Source organism: Apus apus, chromosome 3 (assembly GCF_020740795.1).
Source record: "Apus apus isolate bApuApu2 chromosome 3, bApuApu2.pri.cur, whole genome shotgun sequence".
Lineage (NCBI taxonomy): Eukaryota > Metazoa > Chordata > Aves > Apodiformes > Apodidae > Apus > Apus apus.
The window spans coordinates 18,404,352-18,426,117 of NC_067284.1; the positions used below are offsets into that span (position 1 = coordinate 18,404,352).

General features: G+C 39.5%; 1 long non-coding RNA gene across 2 annotated transcripts in view; it reads left to right on the forward strand.

Moving 5' to 3' along the window:
- LOC127383078 (uncharacterized) overlaps positions 1-21,766 on the forward strand; it is a 67,199-nt gene that overhangs the window by 3,615 nt on the left and 41,818 nt on the right. For both annotated transcript variants that reach the window (XR_007889109.1, XR_007889108.1), the window contains exon 2: positions 3,625-3,736. This is a non-coding gene — a long non-coding RNA (uncharacterized LOC127383078). The remainder of the gene's footprint in view (positions 1-3,624; positions 3,737-21,766) is intronic.

Here is a 21,766-nt window from a genome sequence, read left to right on the forward strand (position 1 = left end):
TCTGCATTCCTAGATTGCTGTGAGAAGGATAATGTGAAGTCATTCACTGAAGATTATGGCATTTCATGAAAGGAATTTAACATCAGCCATAAATTAAGAGAAACAGGAAAAGTTCCGATTTGTTAATCTAACAGTTTGCATATATATAACCCTTTGCACCAAAAACTTGTACTGCATAAATGTACTTTTCATAATATCAGAACCGACCACTGCAAGTAGATTTTGCAAATAAAAGTTCCCCCTCTTAAATTCAGGCGTGTAGAAAGTAAAGTTTCGCATTATTCCCTAAGACTAGTTTTGCCTGTGACACTTCATGTTGAAGAAAACAAGATGGTAGTGTAGTCTTGATTAACATTAGTCCCACAGATGCCTTTGTAACCATCTGAAATTTTAAATAACCATGATTTGGAGTGCAAGTGTAGATGGGTTTAGTTGCATTTTAACATACTTGCCAGTCAAGGTGAGCCCAAGCCATCCTAATGTGACATACTTGGCATAATCCCAAGGGGATTAGTTATTAATACATTTGAAAAATAAAGTATGGTCTTGGTTCAGTGTTTTCATTCAATGACGCGTTCTAAATTAAAGCTTTTGTGGCAAGTTTATGATAAACTTTCCATGAGTTTAAGCAACTGAGAGCTGTTCTTGGAGCTGTATTTATCCACTGGGGATTTTATTTGCAAATAAATATCAGAGAAGGTTTTTGGATAGGAAACTGTTTCATAGGTCTCCTCCTGTCCCCATTTCTGTAACTTCTGGGCAATTATTTCTGCTGCTCAGTAACAAAATGCAGTTATGCCACTTGTTTGCATTTAAAGAAGGCTGTGTTGGGGGTAGAACTCAGAGTAGCGCTTTGACTTATACTGAACATTTTGGGGTGAAGGTGGGAAAAGAGGATAATTTTAAGTTCCCGATGCCTGAAGATAGCAGTGGGGTTTCTTGTCTTTGTACCCTCTTCCTACTTGCCCCCCTGCCCCTGGCCTCTCACATGCAGCTCTCTGGTCAGTCTAATGCTTTCTCCTCTTTTCATAGGACTGAATCGTATTTCTTTTTAACTTGGTAGATGTTTTTACCATGTACATGCTGGTCTCTTGTAGCTTCTGCTGCTGGAAGGCTGGGAGGAAAGACCTTTTCATGTTGATGAGAATACAGGTTAAGAGAAATTTTAAAGTGTAACATTAACAGGATTCAGGGTCTTGGCCCTGTCAATGTGATGTCAGCATTTTATTCAATAGGTCAGAGTATTTAATTACAAGCTGTGGAAACAAGCAAGTGTTTAACTGCCTTGAGGATGATGTTCAGCCTCATTTTGTTCCCTCGCCGTAAGCCTCGTCATACCCCGGGAAAGTGGAGGTTGTTGGAATTAAGTGAAGAATGGGATTTGAGTAGGAGTGTTGCCCTGGTCTGTACATTTGCAAAGGTTAATGCATTTGCTGCGCATGAGCTCTAGTTTTGTTCTTTAAATGTTGCTGTTATGTTTTGCTTGCATAGTGTCATAAATAAACAAGCATTTTCTAAGTTACTTTAGCACATGGTGGTGTTAACGAAGTTGCTTTCTGCACACTTTTGGTAGATATGTTGCTTAATACAGTACCCAGAAGTTCTCTTGCAGCTAGAATTAATTTCTGGTAGTGTTCAAGTACCTTTGGGACAAGAGTAGTCAATGCATTGCACAACCTCATAGGTAAAAAAGTGTATGTGAAGCCTTGCAGACTCTTCTGCGGTGTCTGGGACCTGTGCAGTTCCAATGTGGAGCACATAAAGTATAAATAGTCTTATGGTCAGAGGCTGTATTTGTTTTGATCTACTGGAGATGAAGGACAAACATTATGATTGTGCTAATTATTCTGAGAGTCTGTGTGTCCCAGTTATGTGTTTGAGCTTTGTAGAATGGGAGGAGTGATGGAAAGAGAAAAATGGCCTTCCCAGTATTTGCAGGGGAGTTGAGACAGGTGCGGTGTCCTGGCTCTGGGCAAGCAGAACTGATTTCTGCATTAATCACCTGACCCTGAAATCACAAGTATTGGGGTGCACATGTAGCATGTGAGGTGTGGGTCACTAGACCAATCCAAAAGTCAGTCCCTGCTTTTCTACAATAGTACAGCAGAGTATAAAATACATTCCTCAGAGATGTGATTTTAGAGCGAATTACGTATCCTGAATAAAGGACATAAGATATGTAACTTTCAAGACAATACTTTCAGTATGGGCAATGAGGCTGAATAAGTTGTGCGTTACAGATAGTTTGTTCACCCTGTTACATCAAAGTAAATGTTCTTTGCTAAGCTTGTGATCTGGTATGTTAGTCTCTCTTTGATAGTGTTTCTCCCAAATAACTGTGAAAAGCAGCTTTTGCCACTGGGAGCTGTCTTGTCCAACATACGCTCTATTCTTCTGTTCACCCAGTACATGGCCTTTGTATTTTCCTGAAATAGAAAACCCCCAATTTAAGCATTCTGCACTGGGAACTGACACAGCGATGCATACTTACTCACAGCTTCAGGCCAGTCACCTGCTCTGCTCCACAGTGGAACAGCACACAGCATGGCTCTCTGCTCTGCCAACAGGTAGTGCTCTGAACCACCTGGGCATCACCCACTGCTGCCAGCCAATCTGAAAGGACAGTTGAGCCTGTTGCACCTTCCTTGCTGGCCAGTATTTAGGGTTTGTGGGCTTCACAGTGATGCCCTTGTGACAATGAAATTTAGAGTAGTAAACAACAGTGTACTCTTCACTGGTTCTGTAGCAGAGCCTAACTAGCGCTGATATCTCCTGTTAGCCTTCACTTGTTGCTGGAGCTGGTTGGTTGTCAGAGATGTGTTTATCAAAGCCATCCTTATTTAATGTGGTCACATACAGAACTGGTTCAAGTACCTTCAAAAGGTGTTAGGAGTGGAAAGTTATAAATATTTCCCTTATATAAATTTCAGTTAATATGCTCTACTTACTGCATTTCTTTTAATTCTGTTGTGTGTTCATAAGTAAGATTTCAGAACTGTCATGTATGTATTATTCTCCTTCTACAGGTTGGTTAACTTCCCGTTGTTGTCTTCTTTCCATGCTCTTCTTAGTCTCTTTTTTCTCCATTTCTTTGGTTTTCTCCTAGTAATCTGGTTCTGTCTTGTGTGTCTGGCCATCCATCCATCTACAAAAGGGTTTTGTAGGTCCCTTTTTCTCCAGAATGATTGTGTAAATAAATTTCTTCTCTGTCTTAAAGGCTTAACTAGGAGGAATCTGAGGATTCTGATTTTCTGAAAGGATGTTCTGTCTCAGATTTATTGTATGGTTGCTGTTGGTTGTATAATCCATACATTTCTTAATAAATAAGTTATGTCTGTGTCTGGTGGGAAATTTACCTGCTTCAGCATAGGTTCTGAATACTTTTGCTACCTTGGCAGTCAACCTTTATCGCCACTAATTGAGAGGCAGCTGCATTCAGGAGTAATGTGTCACTTTAAACGCATTTAAAGTTTTAAATTACTATACCAGAAAAGGACACAGTTTTAATAATGCTTGTTAGAAGCTGGCTGACTTCTTGCAGACAGTCCTAATAATGAGAACTATGTGATCTGAACTACTGAACTTCTGGAATGACAATAACTTCTGTTCATGTGTGTGATACAGATTCCTGGAAATCTGAGGAGCACTCTTTGGTGGCTGAAGAATGCAGTTCTCCCTGGAGGTGTGGGTACCTCACATGAAGGGGACTGAAGTAGGATCAGCTGGTATCCAAGAAGTAAGTTGTTTTTCTCCAGATATATTTCTACTGAGGTGGATCATAGTATCAGATCATAGACAGATTAAAGGCTGATTAAAATTCCCAATGATTAGACATTGAGGAGAGACTCTTGGGACGAGCCTCAAGAAAATGCACTATGTGCTGTTCATACTTCTACCAATAGTTTGGACATCTTGTTCCCAAAAGTTTGGATGTTCTGTATCTGATTTGGTGCATATTTACGACTGCTGGTCTGCAATTGCCTTCTCAGTGCTGGGTGCCCTGCTTCTCCAGGCATTTTAGAGTGAGTTCAAGTGCAGTTGGGAGAATGGGATTAATCGGCAACAGTTGGAGATACTCATGCTAGATCATAACAGCTGTGAACTTGAGTTCATATAAGTAATGCATACTTAATCTTCTTGTGTTGTCAGTGACAGGAAGAGGAGGAATAATTTTTTTCCCATATTTTATGATGATCTTAGGGATTTTTTGACAAGCAAATTTGATAATGTATACTACAAAGCAAATTAGGAAACAATTGTGAAGAGTTTTTTAAAGTCCAATGCAACTTTGATTTTATATTTTTATCTGTTGGTACTCCAATGTTATTATGATATGATTAAAAACTAATTTATCTCATCTGTACGGAAGGTGATGGAAAATGTAGAGGCTCTCGTTTTGAATTGCAGCAGTGCTTGGAAAATGTTGGTTTAGTTGCTTTTTTTTGTTGTTTGTGGTTTGGTTTTGGGTTTTTTTGTTGTTTTTTTTCCCTTTATCGCCAATAATCTGTTCATCTGGTTTGAAAATTTCAGAAGAGTGAGAGAAAAACAGTTGGATATTTTTAACTGAACAGTGCTGAAGTCCCTTTTTCTGTGACATGAAGTGTAAATTCATGAACACATTGAAAAGTTAGAAAATTGTTCCATTTTTCTTACCCATATTTGTTCAAAACCTGATCAAGATCATCAAGTATCAAGCTCAGTTGATTGAGGCTCAAGTCTTGGACACTTTCTGCCTAAACACCTTTTTAAGAGTACTGTACAAATTAAAAAACAGCAGTTAAGATAACTGGTTGCATTCTCTTGCTTAACAGTCCATACTGTGTGATAAAATGCCTCACAGTTTTAGATTGACCTTGCCTTGACTTTCGCACAGATATAATCTGTTTGATGTCTTAAAAGCGGAAAGGAAGCCATACATGGAGTGGAATTGCACATTGTTGCTGACATAATGTCCTTCATTGAATTAATTCAAAGTATTAGACTTTTATAGTCTCTCTACTTTGCCCCACTTTAACTTGTAGATATTAAGCCGATACATTTACAAATGAAAGGTTAATCTCTGTTTCATGACTAGGTGTAATTAAACTGAAATGTTTTCATTCTGCAATCTATGATTTGCATCTAATGATTTTTTGTTGCCTTTTTTTTTTAAGGTTCATATATATTGTTTTGGAAGGTGACTATTTGCATTTTTCTTAGCTGGCTTATGATAAGTAAGGTGGAACTTTCCAGAAGAGGAACTCTTTCCTTTTTTCAAAAGTATTTTTATAGGAATTTTATGTTCTTACCCTTTGTCCTTCAGTAGATGTCATGTGGGGATGTTAGTGCCCCCTCATATTGGCAACTTTGTGAAGTTGGGCACCTTACTGAGTGTTTCATAGCTTGTCATGGTAGCTCTGCTAAGGACAGGGTGAGTGGATCCCGTGGCTCTAGTGTGGTATATAGATGCCAAGTGCTAGGAATTCCTGGAATGTTGAGTTGTGCAGCACTGATAAAGTTTGCTTTGTTTCCCTAGTGACTTGACCCATTGAGAAAGTGTGGTTCCCTAGGAAGCTTTAATAGCTCAAAGTTGGTATTGAATAAAGGGGAAGGCCCCAACATAATTCTGCTTGTTTTCACCTGCTGCCTGAAAGATTAATTTTCTTAACCTTAGTATAGAAAATATAACCCTGAGTTTTGAAAATGATTTATAGAGATCCTCCACACTTACCAGTTTGAGTAAATATGCCGCAGGGTCCTGCGTTCCAGCTATGGTCTTTTCATAACCTACTCAGTTTGCAGTGTAGTAATTTTATTTGGGGGCAAGAAAGTTTCAAGGAAAAAACACCTTCTAATTAGAGTGATATAATCACTCTGCTTGCCTGCTGTGGTTTTGTATGACTTCAGAAAAATAGTTCAGTGATTAATCTTTAATTTTCCCCATCATTAACTTAATAAGGAAACGGGAGATAGAATGAAAAACTAACAGCAGAATTGTACAACCAGGGCATTATTATGCCAGATCTTTTTGGCTTTTTCATTTGGTGAGAAATTCCATTCTGCCAACTACATGAAGTGTAGCAGCAACTGGTTAGCTCAGATAATTTGTAGAAATCTTCTAACAGGTTTGAACTTTTTTGAAGCCTTTGCAGAGCTGGCTACACAACTTCCTCCCTCTTCCCCACAGTCCCCTGTGGGTTGGGTGGGTTTTTTTCCACGGTTTTATTTGGAAGCAGATGTTGCATAAACTAACTTTTAATCTCGCATAAATCTCTCACATCCACTTTTCTGTGGGGAAAGAAGCCATCCAAGACTTTGTAGTGAAATACCCTCAGAAAGGGTTTGGTTCTATTTTTGTGCTGGTTGCTATCTTTAGTCATTGTGCTGATAAGTGAACTTAATTGTGGAGTAGTGCAGTTTCTGTAATGAGCATGACAGGATTGCTCTACTCTCTTGGCAAACAAAACAAATGCAACAGTGAGAGCAAGCTGTTCTTTTAATGTGTCTTTATTTTAATTCTTACTGGGTATAAAATAGGCAATATAATTGTAAAAGTGTAGTGCTTGAACAGAAAAATGCCTGGCTGTTGGCACATGTTCCTCTGAAAGTTGTACTTTGTTTCATTTGTAAATACTTAAAAAACCGGTCCCTTGTACGTCTGCTGGTAGAAGCACGGTAACAGAAGTTGTAGGGATCTTAACTAACCTGCTCAGAGGCCTCTGCATGTTAGTAATATAAAGTAAACAGCTGAGGAATGTGTATTGCTGTTGACAGTGAGCGACTGTAAACATCCTCGACTGGAAGCTGTGAAGCAGCAGATGGGGCTTTCAGTCGGATGTTTGCAGCTGCCAACTGCCACAGACGTCAAGAAATGTTTGACACCTAAAGCATAGATGTCTGTTTAAAACTTCTATTCTGTTTGGTTTATCACAGACACATAAATTTAGGCCAAACTTTTCTACATACTGCTGAATCTTTCTTGTGATGTCTGAGTTTAAATATCTAGAAGTCATCCAATCTCTGGTAGGAAAAAGAGCAAAAATGGAATACATTAGGTTGTATTTTTAACTGCAAACTCAATTCTAAGTTTTCAGAGGTGGGTTTCAGTGCAGCTTGCTCAGCTGTACAGGTTTTTTTATCTTCATTTCTAGACTTCACTGCAAAGTTTTTACAATATTATTTTTCACATTTAGCATCTCTGCAGTGGTTCATTTAAAATTTGAAATTCTAAATGTTGTAGGAGGCAATCCCTTACCAGAAATGCACCGATTAGAGCAACAGAGGGGAAAAAAAAGAGTATATAAAGAAATAATTTTTCCTGGAAGAGGCCCAACCCTGCAAAAGGATGGGGAGGTCAAGGAGATTTCATGCAACTGAGTTCATCTCTGACGTATCACAGCATCTCAGCTGTTCGAGCTTCCATGATCCTCCCCCTTCTCTCTTTCCTTTCATTCTCCTTCCCTCCTCCCTTTAAAGGAGAAAAAAAAAAAGGAAGTGCTGAAAGCTGATTCATACTTTTCTAGCAGTCAGTTGAGACAATGTCAAGACTCTAGTCCTGCCAGCTAGTTTTATGTATGGGTCTACCCCTGTGCTTAAATATGACCCCAGGACACAGAGAACATTTTATGTGATCAGGGTGGTATTTAACCATGATTGCTATCATACCAGAAAAAGAGCAGCAAGGTTGTAGCACATATGTGATCTAAGCTGATACTGAAACGCTGGTATATTAATTCTTGAGAGAAGATAAACATCTTGTTGGTATATATGTTAAATAACTATGCCTTTGGTGAAGAGAGTTTTGTTATAAACTTGTTTTTTCTTGTCATCAGTATCCTTGCGTTTCAAATAGAAGCATGAGAGGACATAATCTAAACATTAATCTGTCCCTTCACATTTCATGTAAGTTACAGAGGGGAACCTAAGACTCTGGAGTTTATGACTTCTTTTTAAAGGACCTAATGTCCTGGTCAGAGTTCATATAAAACATTATTGACATGTAAGTAGCTAGAGCAGTGTCTGCAATGTCAAGAGAGCATGCTCTCTATTTGAGGAAACTTCACTAATCTATGCTTTGCAAGTAGCTTTTGGTGTAGATTTGTACACTTGCCATAGATTCAGAATATATTGCATTTCAGTAGTGCTTGAAGGCTTCTGTTAGGATCAGCACTGTACAACATCTTGCATGCTTCACTGCTGGTAGCAAGGTACAAGCTCTCCCAACAAAGGAGTCAAATGTAATTCAAGACCAGTGGCATCAAAGTGGAATCCAGATGATGTGGGCAGTGGACAAACTAGAAGAGAGGAAAACCAGTAGGACAGAGGGATAGGCTTAGGAGTGACTGCCTGTGTATATGTAGGTGGCGCTGTTTGCTTAATTAAAGTAGCAGGCAGGAGAGGTATCTTAGCCAGTTGTTTGCCTGGCTCTAAACATATTGAAAGAGGATGGTTTGATTGAATAGTGTGTATATTTGAAATTCGGACAGACACTGATGAAGCTATGTTTTTAGGTTGATCTTTTTTTCTAAGTACAGTAGGGAGAGCAGGTGAAGTAGGGAGATGTTTCCAGAAACCTGTTATTGCAAATCTAAGAAACTCTGAAAATCTTGTAGTGAGCTTAGATGAAGAATCAATATGAATACAGCATTTGACTTACAGATATTGCAAACTTAGCAACATAGTGACCAAGTTCAAGGGCAAGGTAGGTGTCAGGGTAACTATGGCAAAAGAGAAATGTACTGACAACAATCCGGTTTTACTTGTTGGTGGTAGAGATGGGTGTTACTGTTGACAAAGTAGGACAGTAATGAAGAGGGATCTGTGATTCAGCAAATAACAAATGTTTAGGTAATTGTTTCTGAAACTGTTCTGGGCTTAAAACTGGCTTTGCTCACAACTCAGAACTTCCTAAGTGACCTTGTTATGAAGTTCATGAAACTTGGATGCACTTGAAATACACTATCTAGGCAGAGAATTCTTGACATAATCTCCTCATCTGGAAGGCTTCACTATATATTTGAAGAACAGGATTGAGCAACAGAGAGAACTTACATAGATGGAGTACTTAATATCAAAAGCATTAAGTACCTCCTGTGAAGATTTACATATTGATAATACTTGTGCTTTGACAGGAAATTCTTTCAATACCCATTCTATTACTCTTCTTCCTGAATTACGTACCGTCTCAAAGTTCAGTGTGTTTCCTCTTGGAAAATGTAGTAATATGTTCAGAATGTTTTCTTCAGCCTCTAATCTCACTACATGCACACAAACAGTTTTCTTCCAGAAAAACAGCTTCACACATGTAAGCCACTCTTCTGCCAGCTACCTCCTAAAACCTGTTAGGGCTAAACTTCAGAAAAATGTGAGAGCATTGATCCTTAATTTCTGTCTGCCATGGAAGCTGACTGCTAGCCTCATGTTACCCTAAATGTTGCTGTATGTTGCCTTACCTGGTACTTGTTGAGATCAGTGTCTTACTTGGAAATCAGGATCTTGCTTTCGGCCCCTGGCTTCCAGATTTGGGTAGGTCACATCAAGCTCTTTTCACTCCTCTACTGAATTAAAAGACATCCTTTAAAAAGCTGCCTCTGTCCCTGTTTTAAAGGGAAGCTCATTTCTTGTCTGAGGGGTCCTGGTTTTGACTCTGCAGAAGTTCTTTCTGCTGGACAGGAAAAGAGGAAAGTCAACCAATGCTACTTACCCGTGAATGCTGTTTATGGAAATCATCTTTAAATTGATGGGACAGCTGTTGGAAAAGGCGCAATCCATCTGCCCACATATGCACTTGTTATGAAGAGAATACAGTTGATGATATGAATGGAAAGCTTTCAGACTGAGCTGCTGTTCCTACTCAAGCCACACTCAAAACTGTAAATTGCTTAGATATGTGCTTTAACTCTTTGCTTGAAAAGTGACAATGTTTAAGAGCCACGCTTCTTAGGGAGTTTTCTTTATTAATGATATGTGAAATAGGCATTAGACAATGTGCTTTTTTTGTTTAAAAACACAGTAAAAGATTATTAACTTATCCTATAGCTCTACAGCAAATCTGAATTGGAAAGGATGAGTTTTTTGAGTTGTATTTGGCATACAGCTTTTTTTCCCTTTAAGCAGGAGTTTGTGCACCAAGATGCATGAAATCACTTTTTGTTTTTTTTTTCTACTGATACATACAGACTGTCCTGCTTTCTTTCTTAAAGCTTCAAACAGTTATTATGAAACAAATAAACGAACAAAGGATATGAGAAGGAAGCCACGTGCCATGCAGTGACATAGTGTTTTTCCAGATGATGGCTTGAGGCATCCTTTTAGCTGTGGATGTAAACGTAGCTTCTTCTATTTAACAATGCTTCTCTTGATTTAATATGGGTAGCCAGTGTTCTGCTCCGATTCAGACTTCCTGTCATTGGTTCTATATTTTTCTTGGGAGTGAATTCAAGATATTTTCACTGACTTTATCTTGTGTTGCTGAAGATTTTTTTCCTCCCCCCCTCCCTCGAATGCCCTTTAATTAAATACATACCTCCGTTGATAACAGAGAGCATAGAAGATTAACTCTAAAGCTTCTGCCTGTAGCAAGAGGAGAGTATCAGTGGAAGAAAGCGGTATTGCTCAGGTTTTTTTGCAGTCTTTTCTGGGCAACCAGGTGTATTTCAGTCAATAGCTGATCTTTCAGCATCTGCCTGAAGGAGCTCTGAGCTGTTCTGTCCTCTTCATTGCACTCCTTTTTTTTTTTTTTTAATTATTATTTTTTTTCTTCTTCTTGTCTTGTGTAAAGGCAGAATATTTGCTTTTAGCTCTCAGGATGCTGTGCAGAGATCTTTTGTCTCTTTGCTTTCATCAGATCACTCATCTCTTTGCCTTCCCCTAACTCACCTTTCTTCATTAGATGCAACTTAAACTGCTTGGTTTTGTCTTCAAGGCCATCATAGCCTATACGTGTATTAATCTGCATCCAGTTGTCCTGTAATGTTATTCTCCATTACTGGCTTGAACCTTTTCTTTATTTTTTCAAGCTTTACAAACTTTTTTGCTCAGTTTCAGAAAGAAAAGGCTAATCAGTCAGCAACCTTTCTAACTACTTTGTTGTAGTAAAAGCTTTGGGGAGAGTTTTTGTACTCTTCTGAAGGCCACAGGCTGCTAAGAGATCTTCTTACAATAATGTTTATAGTACTTTTTTCCCCTTGCCCTCGTCCTCTTCTGTATACTTGAGAGTAGGATTAATATTTTCTTATTGCAGTGCTGACTTGGCAGAGTTGAAAGCTGCATTTCTGATACCTGCTGCCATTTCTGGGGAAACTGTTTATCCTGTGCACAATGGTGAAAATATTTTACTTCTTCCAGAAAGGTTTTCACCATTCTGCATAGCAACTTATATATTCTTTATATGATTGAAACTAATTGTATTAATAAACTCTATTCTACAGGGCTGATATATTCTGTGCCTTGTATTTTTATTTGTGTGTTCATATGTATGTATACACACACGTGTCAGGGAAAAAGAAGATACAAAGGAGGCTGTGCATATGGCTCAGGTTTTTTTTTCCACTCATTGCCTAGATGTATGTCCGCTGAGCAGAGTAAACCAGCTTTGTGTTCTAGAGTTTCTTAGTATAATTACTTTTAAGCATTGTAGATGTGTTTTATTTACAACGTTACTTCATGGAATGTGTTCTCAGCTGAAGCTTTTGCTTTAAAATTATTGGTTTAAAAAAATAAAGCAACTGAATAGTCAGTTTACATTAAGAACAAATGCTGCTGTTTCTTTAGAGAGAGAATCTTATTATAGTGTGTTAGTAATTTAATGTATGGAGGCTAGAATGAACTGTGAAGTTCCTCTGTTTTGATTGTTGAAAGCTGTGTAACCTTAAAGCCTTTCTGCCTATCTGGTGTGATTCTGGGATTCATAACAGTGATTATTTCTGTAGCTATAGGTGCTCATCATCAATATCCTGAAATGTTTTCAAAACACAGGAAGAAGGGTTTAACAACTCCAACTAACCATAGGCAAAGTAACAGTGTATCTGAGACGCATTTACAACAGTACTTACCTATCTCCTGGAAACTGTATCTGCTATGAGGGGTTTTGGTCTTTTATCTGAATAGTGATGTCCCTTGAGACACTCCAGCCAGTATTTGAAGTTTATATGTAATGCATGGAAAGCGGTGGAGGGAAGGAATCCAGCTTAGATTCTAGACTCTCAGGGCAAGACCCAATTAGGAGCAATGGGGAAAAGCATATAAAGCAAAGCTGAAATGGCTCTGCAGGGCTGGCACAGTGCCTTGTCTGGTCAGGGAAGTATGCTTTGGCATGGAGATTGTATTGAGTACACCCTCAGCAAGTTTGTTGATGAAACCAAAGAGTGTGGTGAGACTGACTTTCTTGGAGGGAAGGGGTGCCATCCAGAGGGACCTTGACAGGCTTGAGAGGTGGGCTTGTGCAATCTGCATGAAGTTCATCAAGGCTAAGTTCAAGGTCTTGGGTCAGGGCAATCCCAAGCAAAAACACAGGCTGTTTGGAGAATGCATCAAAAACAGTCCAGAGGAGAAGGACTTGGGGTGATGGTGGACAAGAAGCTCAACATGAGCCAGCAGTGTGCACTTGCAGCCCAGAAAGCCAACCATGTCCTGGGCCGCATCAAAAGAAGCGTAGCCAGCAGGTCAAGGGAGGGGATTCTCACCCTCTGCTTTTGTAAGACCCCACCAGGAGTACTGTGTCCAGTTCTGGAGCCCCCAACATAAGAAGGACATGAAGGTCTTTTGACTGAGTCAGAGAAGGGCCATGAAGATGATCCAAGTGCTGGAGCACCTCTCCTGTGAAGACAGGCTGAGACAGTTGGGGCTGTTCAGCCTGGAGAAGAGAAGGCTTTTGGGGGACCTTACAGTGGTCTTCCAATACTTGAAGGGGGCCTACAGGAAAGCTGGGGGGGGACTTCTTACAAGGTCTTGTAGTAAGAGGACAAGAAGTAATGGATCAAAATTGGAAGAGGGAGATTTAGGTTAGACATTATGAGGAAATTCTTTGTTTTGAGGGTGGTAAGAGAATGGAACAGGTTGCCCAGGGAAGTTGTGGAAGCCCCATCCCTGGACATGTTCAAAGCCAGGTCGGATGGGGCCCTGAGCAATCTGGTCTAGTGGGAGGTGTCCCTGCCCTTGCAGGGGGTTTGAAACTAGATGGTCTTTAAGGTCCCTTCCAACTCAAACCATTTTATGATTCTATGAAACCGTGCTAAACCTTCTCCATTTCTTTACTAAGAAGTCTGCATGCACAGCAGCATCTTCACTGATATTTCAAATACACAGGTCAAACCCATTTGAAATGGCTGTATGCCTTCTGCAGAGCTTGTTAGATGAGGTCCTGGGCTGTGACCCCACCGATGCACAGCTCTCACCAAAGGTGGCCCTGTAGAGCAGCCATTTGACAGATAAAATAAATACAGGTATCTGAATCAGCTGAGTGCCTTAAAAATGGATACTTGCTTATTTTCTGAGTGATTAAGCTTCTTTACAAAAAAATTAAATAGGAAGTAACATTTTGAAAGTAAGTATGATGTTCTCTTAAGGTGGAAAAAAAAAACACATTAGAAATGTGATTTATCTGTCCCTCAGTGGGTTTATGTGTTTATCATTGCCTTTGAACACTCTGTGAGAATCTAATAGTTTGTGAAAGTTGGTAAGAAATGCCTAAGTAAAGAATTCATATTGCTGAGCTTACTACAGCTGTGCTGTAGTTAAATATGTCCAAGCTGAACTGTTTTAGGCGTACGTTAATGAAGGAGAGGCCTTTCTAAAGAAAAATATATGATTTATTTTAGATATGTATTTAGGAATGGGATCACTTGTCCCCAGTTTCCCTTCTTATTTCTGTCCTTTATCTTCACAGTCGGTCTAGGATAACTAGCTCAGGTATGAGTATCTTGGCTTATAAAAGTCTGTATGTGGTCAGATGAATACAATCTTTTTCTCTCAAAGGAAGAAACTGAAAAGGTAGAAAGCTTTTGAACAACAGAAGGCGAAAGATAAAAGATGAAAAGAAAAAGTGGAGCAGTTTGGAATGGCTTTCAAAATCTTACTAGTTGTGGAAGAATTCACAATCAAGGGATATAGCAAAGATAAAATGTCTGAGAATAGAGGTGGAAATGGCTCTTAAAAATAGTCTTTCCCTTCCCCCTGCCACCAGAAATCCGTAAATAGATGGCTGTCAGTTTTTATTCTATGAATATAAATTAGCAGATAATGAAGGAATGTATAAAATTAGTAAGAAAATGACATGGATGGAGGGAGGGTCGGCAGCTGAACAGTTGGAGAAAGGAAGGGGTTTTTTACTAGAAACAAAAATAACTTCAATGTTGGTGCTCCATGACCAGGTAGAAGTCAGAGCAGTGCTTGAAGACAAAAATACTTGAAAGATTTGTCAGGTATGTGGTAAAAAAAATATAGATTTTAGTCAGAAACAAATTTCTTTCCACTTTAGCAAGACAGGAGGATGTTTAACAACATCTATTAAAATACGACATAACTTAGAAGATGTCAATAATGTGTATCAAGGAGTTAGAGAGGAGTAATATGATAAACTCTGTGGGCTGCTAATAAAAAATTACAGTATTTCTGATCACAGATGGAACCTAAATTGTCCTGGGGTTTAGCTGCGTGAACAGAGCACATGACTGCTTATAGGCTGTCAGCTCAACATGGTTTTGGGTCAGAAGTAATGAAATAGGACTTGGACCAAAGTAAGTAGGTGCTGTAAATCTTACTGGGAAATGGAGTTCATCTACTCTGTCATCATTTCATTTTTATTTCTTTTTAAGTCAGGCAGCTTATTAGCCTGATACAAATGCTAGCTTTTGTGATTTATTTCAGGATATTTTATTTGGCAACCCAAACATCCTGATGGAAAAAAAAAAATGACATTGTAAAAAGTCTAAATACCATGAATCAGAGGGATTAAAAATTGTTGAATGGACTTAAAACTATTATTATTGATGGAGAATCATCATTGAGTGGTATGTTTTTCTGGGGTGGAGCAAGGTAGGCATTAATTCTGTATCTTCTCATTTTCTTTTTAGTTGTTGGCTCATCTAGAGGAAACCTGAAGTATTCCCACTTACTTTACAAGTTAATTAAATATTGGAATGGTACAAGGAAGATGGGAACAGGTCACGTAGCAGTCTGCTTATATCTCTTAGGAAGCAAGTTGGTACTGTTCTTGAATGCAACCAATATATATAGAGATATATACACACACATTTAGAATTCAGAAATTTAGGTTATGTTTATACCTGCCTGTTTGTGAAAAAACGCCTTGTATGTGCCCATTGGATAATGGGTTAATGGAGTTGCAAAATACCTGCTTTTAAAAGGCAAAAGAAAGAATTATATGAAATGCTATGCCTACAGGATGAATTTTATTGTAACAGTGAGGAGTTAAAAAAAATTACTGTGAAAGCCTGGGTGGTATTTTCTCTAGTGGTACATGTTTTGAGGGTAGTTGGACCATGGCTGTGCCCTAGCATGTAGCTTCTGTGTTTGAAAAGGGAAGGCAAAGGTGCTGGCCTATTGCAAGGTAGTGGGCAGTGTTAGGAGATGGGGAATAGAGGGAGGTGTGAATAAGGAACATCTTGCTCAGTTTGAAAGAAAAAAAATAAATTAAAAAAAATGAAAATGAGCAGACATGGGATGGATGAACATGGGAGAAACAGTGCCAAAACCTTGAAAACAAGAGCTGCAGATAATGTGTTTGAAATACTTTGATTTTATTACTCTGGGTTTTGACTCAAGCAGTTGAGCATGTCAGGCAGAATATGTCACTAGTGTACCTCTGAGCATCTAATCAAAAGCATTCCTGCCTGCTCCAGTGATATGGTGGAAGCAGAGCACTGACCAGCCCTGTGGGAAGTGAGGGTGGGGGCAACTTTGTGGGAGGGATCAGCTTTTCACTATAGGTGTCTTAAAGGGCTGTAACTTTTTTTTTTGAGGGAGATACTGATTGCTTAAACTGTGGCAATGCTTAATATCTTCTGAAAATCAGGCCTTTAGGCTTTATCTCCACACAGTGAGCAAAGAATGGCAGTTTTGTCAAAAAATGGAGTGTGCTCTTTGACTCCTGAAGAGGATCTTCAGGGTCATGTTATGGCTTCTATTGGATGATACTTTTGAAAGGAGTAGAATTTGGCTATATAAAAAAGCATTTAAAAGTCTTGTTAGAGAGTTTAGAGTTGTCTGCTCTCAGACCTGCAGTAGCTGAGCTGTGGATTTCTTCTAACACATCAGGGTATACCACCACTATGAGTGGAGGTTAACAGATCAAATTCCAAAGTCAGTCAGTCTTTGATTCATCTTTTAAGAGTTGTTCCAGGTCTTCAAAGTAAGCCAGCTTCTCTACAGCAACAAATGTTTCTACTTTTCAGCACATACTGTAAAGTAAGTCTGTCCAGCAAAACCGAAATGCAGTTTGGCAAGCTGGGATACTGCTGGAAATAATTGCCAAAATTGCCTTGGCAAAAGCTCTTCTCTGTTTTCAGTGGATTTAGAATTAAGTCAGGCAAGATCTAGGCTTGCTCTCCATGGGAACCTTGTGACTCTCTTAAATATTCTTACTACTGCGTGAATTGTGCGTAACGAGTATAGCTGTAGACACCCTGGGCGCAGGGTGGTTTCCTTGCACAGCATCCCTCGTCTTTGAGCTGTGAGAACTGGGTTATAGCTACATTAGCAGAATCATTCAGATGCTTGTTAAATAAATGGGGAAGGAGAACTATGTGTGCTTGTAAAATGTTACAGCGAAGGGACAATGCTTTCTCCAGTGTGTTTAAAAGTTAGTAGTTGTACTGTCCAAGTCTGGCCTTGGTGAAGGTCTGTAGACTGAATGCAATACGGAGAGCTTCTGGGTTAACAGCCAGGAGATTAATGGTCTTCTGGTAGAAACTAATCCCAGAAGAACTGAAGAGTAGTGGAAAGACATCTACAGTAATACCTGCCAGTGGTTTTTGTTTGTTTGTTTGTTTTTTTCTTCAAAGTTCAAGTGATAGTAGCACAAATACATATCAGATGTGTTTCGGTTTCAGCTGTTTTCTAGCAGTAGGGAGCAAATGGTTAGCTAAGCTTTCCAGGTATATGTGGTGGCAAGAAACCGTAGGGTAAGAGAAAATAGGATTTTCACATTTTGTTCAGAAAGTAAGCAGGTAAGCAAAGTTCAGTAGATGATGATGAACAATAGAATTGGGTGTGGGAGGTGAATAAATTGAGACTAAAGAGAGCAAGAAAACTGCCATGGAATTTGAAATTTGTCATAGGCCTTGTTTCTTCTCCTATTTATTTTTTAATTTTGTATTCCTGTCCTGACAGAGTAGAAAGTTTAGGCTTTGCAAGATGCTAGTGTGGCTGGTAATGATGTCTAAGATGACAGTTTGAAGATATTTAGATGCCAAGATTTAGGCAGCATCTCCCTCTGGAGGTTTTTTAAGGCATCTCTGTGCAGGAAAATTTTATTTTAGGAAGACTGCATTTTTAAGTTCCTGAATATTGGAATTATCTTGGATACTGTAGTCACTTCTATCTTGGCCTGCATTTTCAGTAACAACACATTATATGGCAGAACCAGACTGACTGAGAAAAAGAAAACAGTTCAGTATGAATGGGTTTTATGTGCCATACAAAAGAAAAGTGTTACCTACCTGAATTTGTGCAAGCCATTTGCCACTGTCTCACATGTCACCCTGGTCTCCAAACTGACAATACATGGATTTGACAGATGGACCACTCACTGGATAAGTGATTGGCTGGATGGCCACACCCAGAGAGTTGTGGTCAGTGATTTAGTGTCCAAATGGAGGCAGGTGATGAGTGGTGTCCCTCAGGGGTCAGTATTGGGACCACTGCTGTTCAATATCTTTGTTGGAGACATGGACAGTGGGACTGAGTGTATCCTCAGCAAGTTTGCTGACAATACGAAGGAGTGTGGAGTAGTTGGCTTAGGGGAAGGGGTGCCATCTTTGACAGGCTGGAGAGGTGGGCCAGTGCCAACTTCATGAAGTTCAACAATGCCAAGTGCAGGGTCCAGCAGCTGGGTCCATGCAACCCCAGGCACAAATACAGGCTCAGGGGAGAATGGTTAGAGAGCAGTCCTAAGGAAAAGGACTTGTAGGTGGTAGTAGAAGAGGAGCTCAACATGAGCTGCCGTCCGGAAGGCCAACCACACTTCTTGGGCTGCATCAACAGAAGTGTGGCCAGCAGGGTGAGGAAGGTGATTCTACTCCTTCTACTCTGGTGAGACTGCAACTGGAGTACTGCAATACAGCTCTGGAGCCTTCAGCACAGGAGAGACATGGAGCTATTAGAGAGCATCCAGAGAAGGGCCATTAAGATGATCAGAGGGCTGGAGCACCTCTGGTGTGAAGACAGGCTGAGAGAGTTGGGCCTGATCAGCCTAGAGAAGAGAAGGCTCTGGGGAGACCTTACAGCAGCCTTCCAGTACCTGAAACGGACCTACAGGAAAGCTGGGGAGGGGCTTTTCACCAGAGGGGACAGTAATAGGAAAAAGGTTAATGATTTTAAACTGAAAAAGGGTAGATTTAGGTTAGACATCAGGAAGAAATTCTTCACTGTGAGGATAGTGAGGCACTGGAATAGGTTGCCTAGGAAGGCTGTGGATGCCCTGTCCCTGGATATTTTTAAGGCCAGGCTGGATGAAGCTTGGGCAGCCTGGTCTAGTGTGAGGTGTCCATGCTCACAGCAGAAAGGTTAGAACCTGATCATCTTTAAGGTCCCTTCCAGCCTTAACCATTCTACAGTTCTGTGATTCTGTGCAGGCAGATTATGTAGAAGACTTTGGCAAAAAGATTCTAGTGTAATCTTCTGTCAAGTGAATAGTGAATCTAGGCATGAAATTACACGTTTCTGCTTCTGCAGAAGCAGGGACCCTAAATAAGTGACTGCAAAGGCCAAATCTCTTACACAGCATCTAAAAAACCCAGTAGTGAATGGCCCAAGACTGTTCTACAGGTGAGTTGTCTTGTCAGGTGGCAAAAGAATAAAGGATGCATTGTGTTCATGACTGATTAAAAAAACCAAAAGTTTTATACTTCATAGTAGGTGAAGATTCAGTTGGTAGAGTCAGTGGGGCCTGCATAGCAATTCAGCTGAGCAGCCCTCTGCCTAAACTTAGTGCCAGTTAGAATCTCTAGAGCATTGGTTAAAATTGCATAATACTGATGGATACAACTTGGGACCTGCAGGGTTTGCAACAAAGGCAACTGGGCAAGGTGAGACATCCCAGTATGCATTAATTGATGGCACATGCTTAGGTACTTTAATTACACCCATGGTGTCAAGTGTCTACTGTAGGCTGAGCTGAATCTTTCTGTAGGCTTTGTTGACTGTAGAGGAAGTTTGTGTCTTTAGATGATTTACGCATCTTATTAAGAGTTGATTCCTATTTTACATGTTTTTGTCAACTTGTTGAATCTATAAATAGGTAGGCATACCTGTTTGGATAAAAACTGTGTAAGAAGTTCTCAGAATTAGCAGGATTTTGCTCAAGAATGGTGAAATGGCATTTTTATTTTTTATAGTTACATGCACGGTTACATTGTTGTGAAGTGTTGGCAGCCTTGAAAGATAATCTGGCATTTTATTCCCAGAGTCTTTGTCTTTTTCCTTGAGTAAGTCTCTCAGGATTTACTATGGCTTTTACTCTTTTTGAAACTAAATTGTTCCTCCTGTCTGTCATCTAATCCACGTGCAGAACATGTGGGAGTTTTGTATATTTGCTAACACTGTATTTGTCCTCTGCCATCAGGCAGCATAAAGACAGGAACCTAAAGGGTTTCAATTTCAAGATGGATCAAGTGGAGCATATTGGAAACCTGTAACAAGAAGTCTGATCTCCCCTCTTTTTCCCCTTAAGTCTGCACCATAGCAACTATCTGCAAAGAGGGAGTTCATGTCTTGTATGAGGAAATCTGTAGAGAAGCCTTGTTGTTCTTTCTTTGGTTTCTATCACAAAGATATGTTGCATGACCATAATCTGGTGCTCTCTTGGAAAGCTGAGTGTTCCGTTCCTGTGAGGAACCGACTGCAGATACCAGCTTTGTTAAAAGATCTTATTTGTCTTTTACACTTCCTTGTGTGTCAGTGTGCTGAGTTGAAAATCCAATTGTAAAGGAGCTGTGAAATCATATTGAAAATAATATGCAAGTTTTCTGATCTGAACATTTCTCCTCCTCAACAGGAAGATCTGCAGGTTTTCCATGTGTTAAATTGAATGAAATTGGTAACTTTAGGAAAAGGAGAATGTGAGTGTTTCACTGTAGAGTTAGAATGATCGAAATTTGGAATTGAACACATTTTTGCCTCAGACATTTTGCATTTGCTTCTTATGAGGACAGTGTTATTTCTGAATGATTTTTATATTTTTTCAGTGTTACTGATTTAAGGCTGGTTTAGCCCTTATGCTGCCAAGTAGAAGTATGTTGGGGGGAAGAAGGGGCAACTGTTTCTCAGTAGGACACAGACAAAAAGCTGCAAGCATAAAATAAAGGTATGGAAAGCATCTTTCTTGCAATAGTGTCAGCTGGACCCAGTTCTGAGCCTGTCTGCTACTTTACTGTGGTTATACATGTTTTTTTTCTGCTGCCAACTGACTGTTTGATGTTCATGAAGGTGCTTGCACAGTAGTACTGCAGCTTATGTGTGCCTGTCTGAGTACTCACCTTCAGGTGCACATGGTCTGACTTGTAGACAGTAAACTCTACTGAACACGTGTCTTGACTTCCATGCCAAAGTGTAGCTAAAATAGATTTTTAAATGTTTCTAGAAAGGATATCTGGTGCTTAAAGTCCCTCAGTCTTCAGGCTTTTAGGATGGACGTGGATGACTAGGCTTGGTCTTACCATTATCAATGCTTCTCTTACAGAGCTTTCTAAACCTGTGGCAGGCTACACTTGCTGGGTGTGTTTAGTGACAAGATAGTGTTGTACACAGGAGTGAATTCTCCTTCATGACAGCTGTAGCATCAGCAAATGGTCCTAACTGCATCTACTGAAGCGTCTGCTGTTTTAGATACCGGTGATGTATCTCGCTAGAGATTCAGTAGCTCCTAAGAAAACCTGTGCAGTTCAACTTCTGATGTACAAATAAAATATTTTTGCTTTAAAATTAGGTTGGTTTTAACTTTCTAAAGATGTTTCATGGCTGCAGCAAATCTGTTCTGTCATGTCAAGTATGTGAGTGAAAACAGCATGTGCTAAAAATTGCATCATGAACTAAATCAGAGTTGTGACATACATCATACATTGAGAAATGGTTTGCATTGATTTTCAGTTGCTCACTGAAAAGGACATCTGAAAGTATAAATCCTCTAGTTTTTATTGTAAGCAATAAATAATCTTTCTGATTTGATTGCGTTTTGCCAACATTTTGCTTTATGTTGCTAGTATTGTGCTTTGATTTGCTGGAACGAGTTTTCTCCTCTTAGGAGAGAACTTTTAGCTGGGGGCATGGAAGTTTCTTTGAGCTAACCAAAAAAGTAACTAATGTACCTTGAACAAAGTAATTCTTGTAGACTGGTATATTTTGTTTTTCTACTGTGGTGTATCAGAGCTTATTTTGTTTCCAGGTACTTTAAACTTAAGAGTAAAACATTTGTGGTTTAGAAAACAAAGTGTATGCTTTCAAATTACTATTGCTGCAGTACATTCTGCTGCAGAAAATTTCTTAACTCTCTACCTTTCTAAAAGGACCTGAAGACATACGATGTAAAACTGAACATAATTCTGTCTTCATT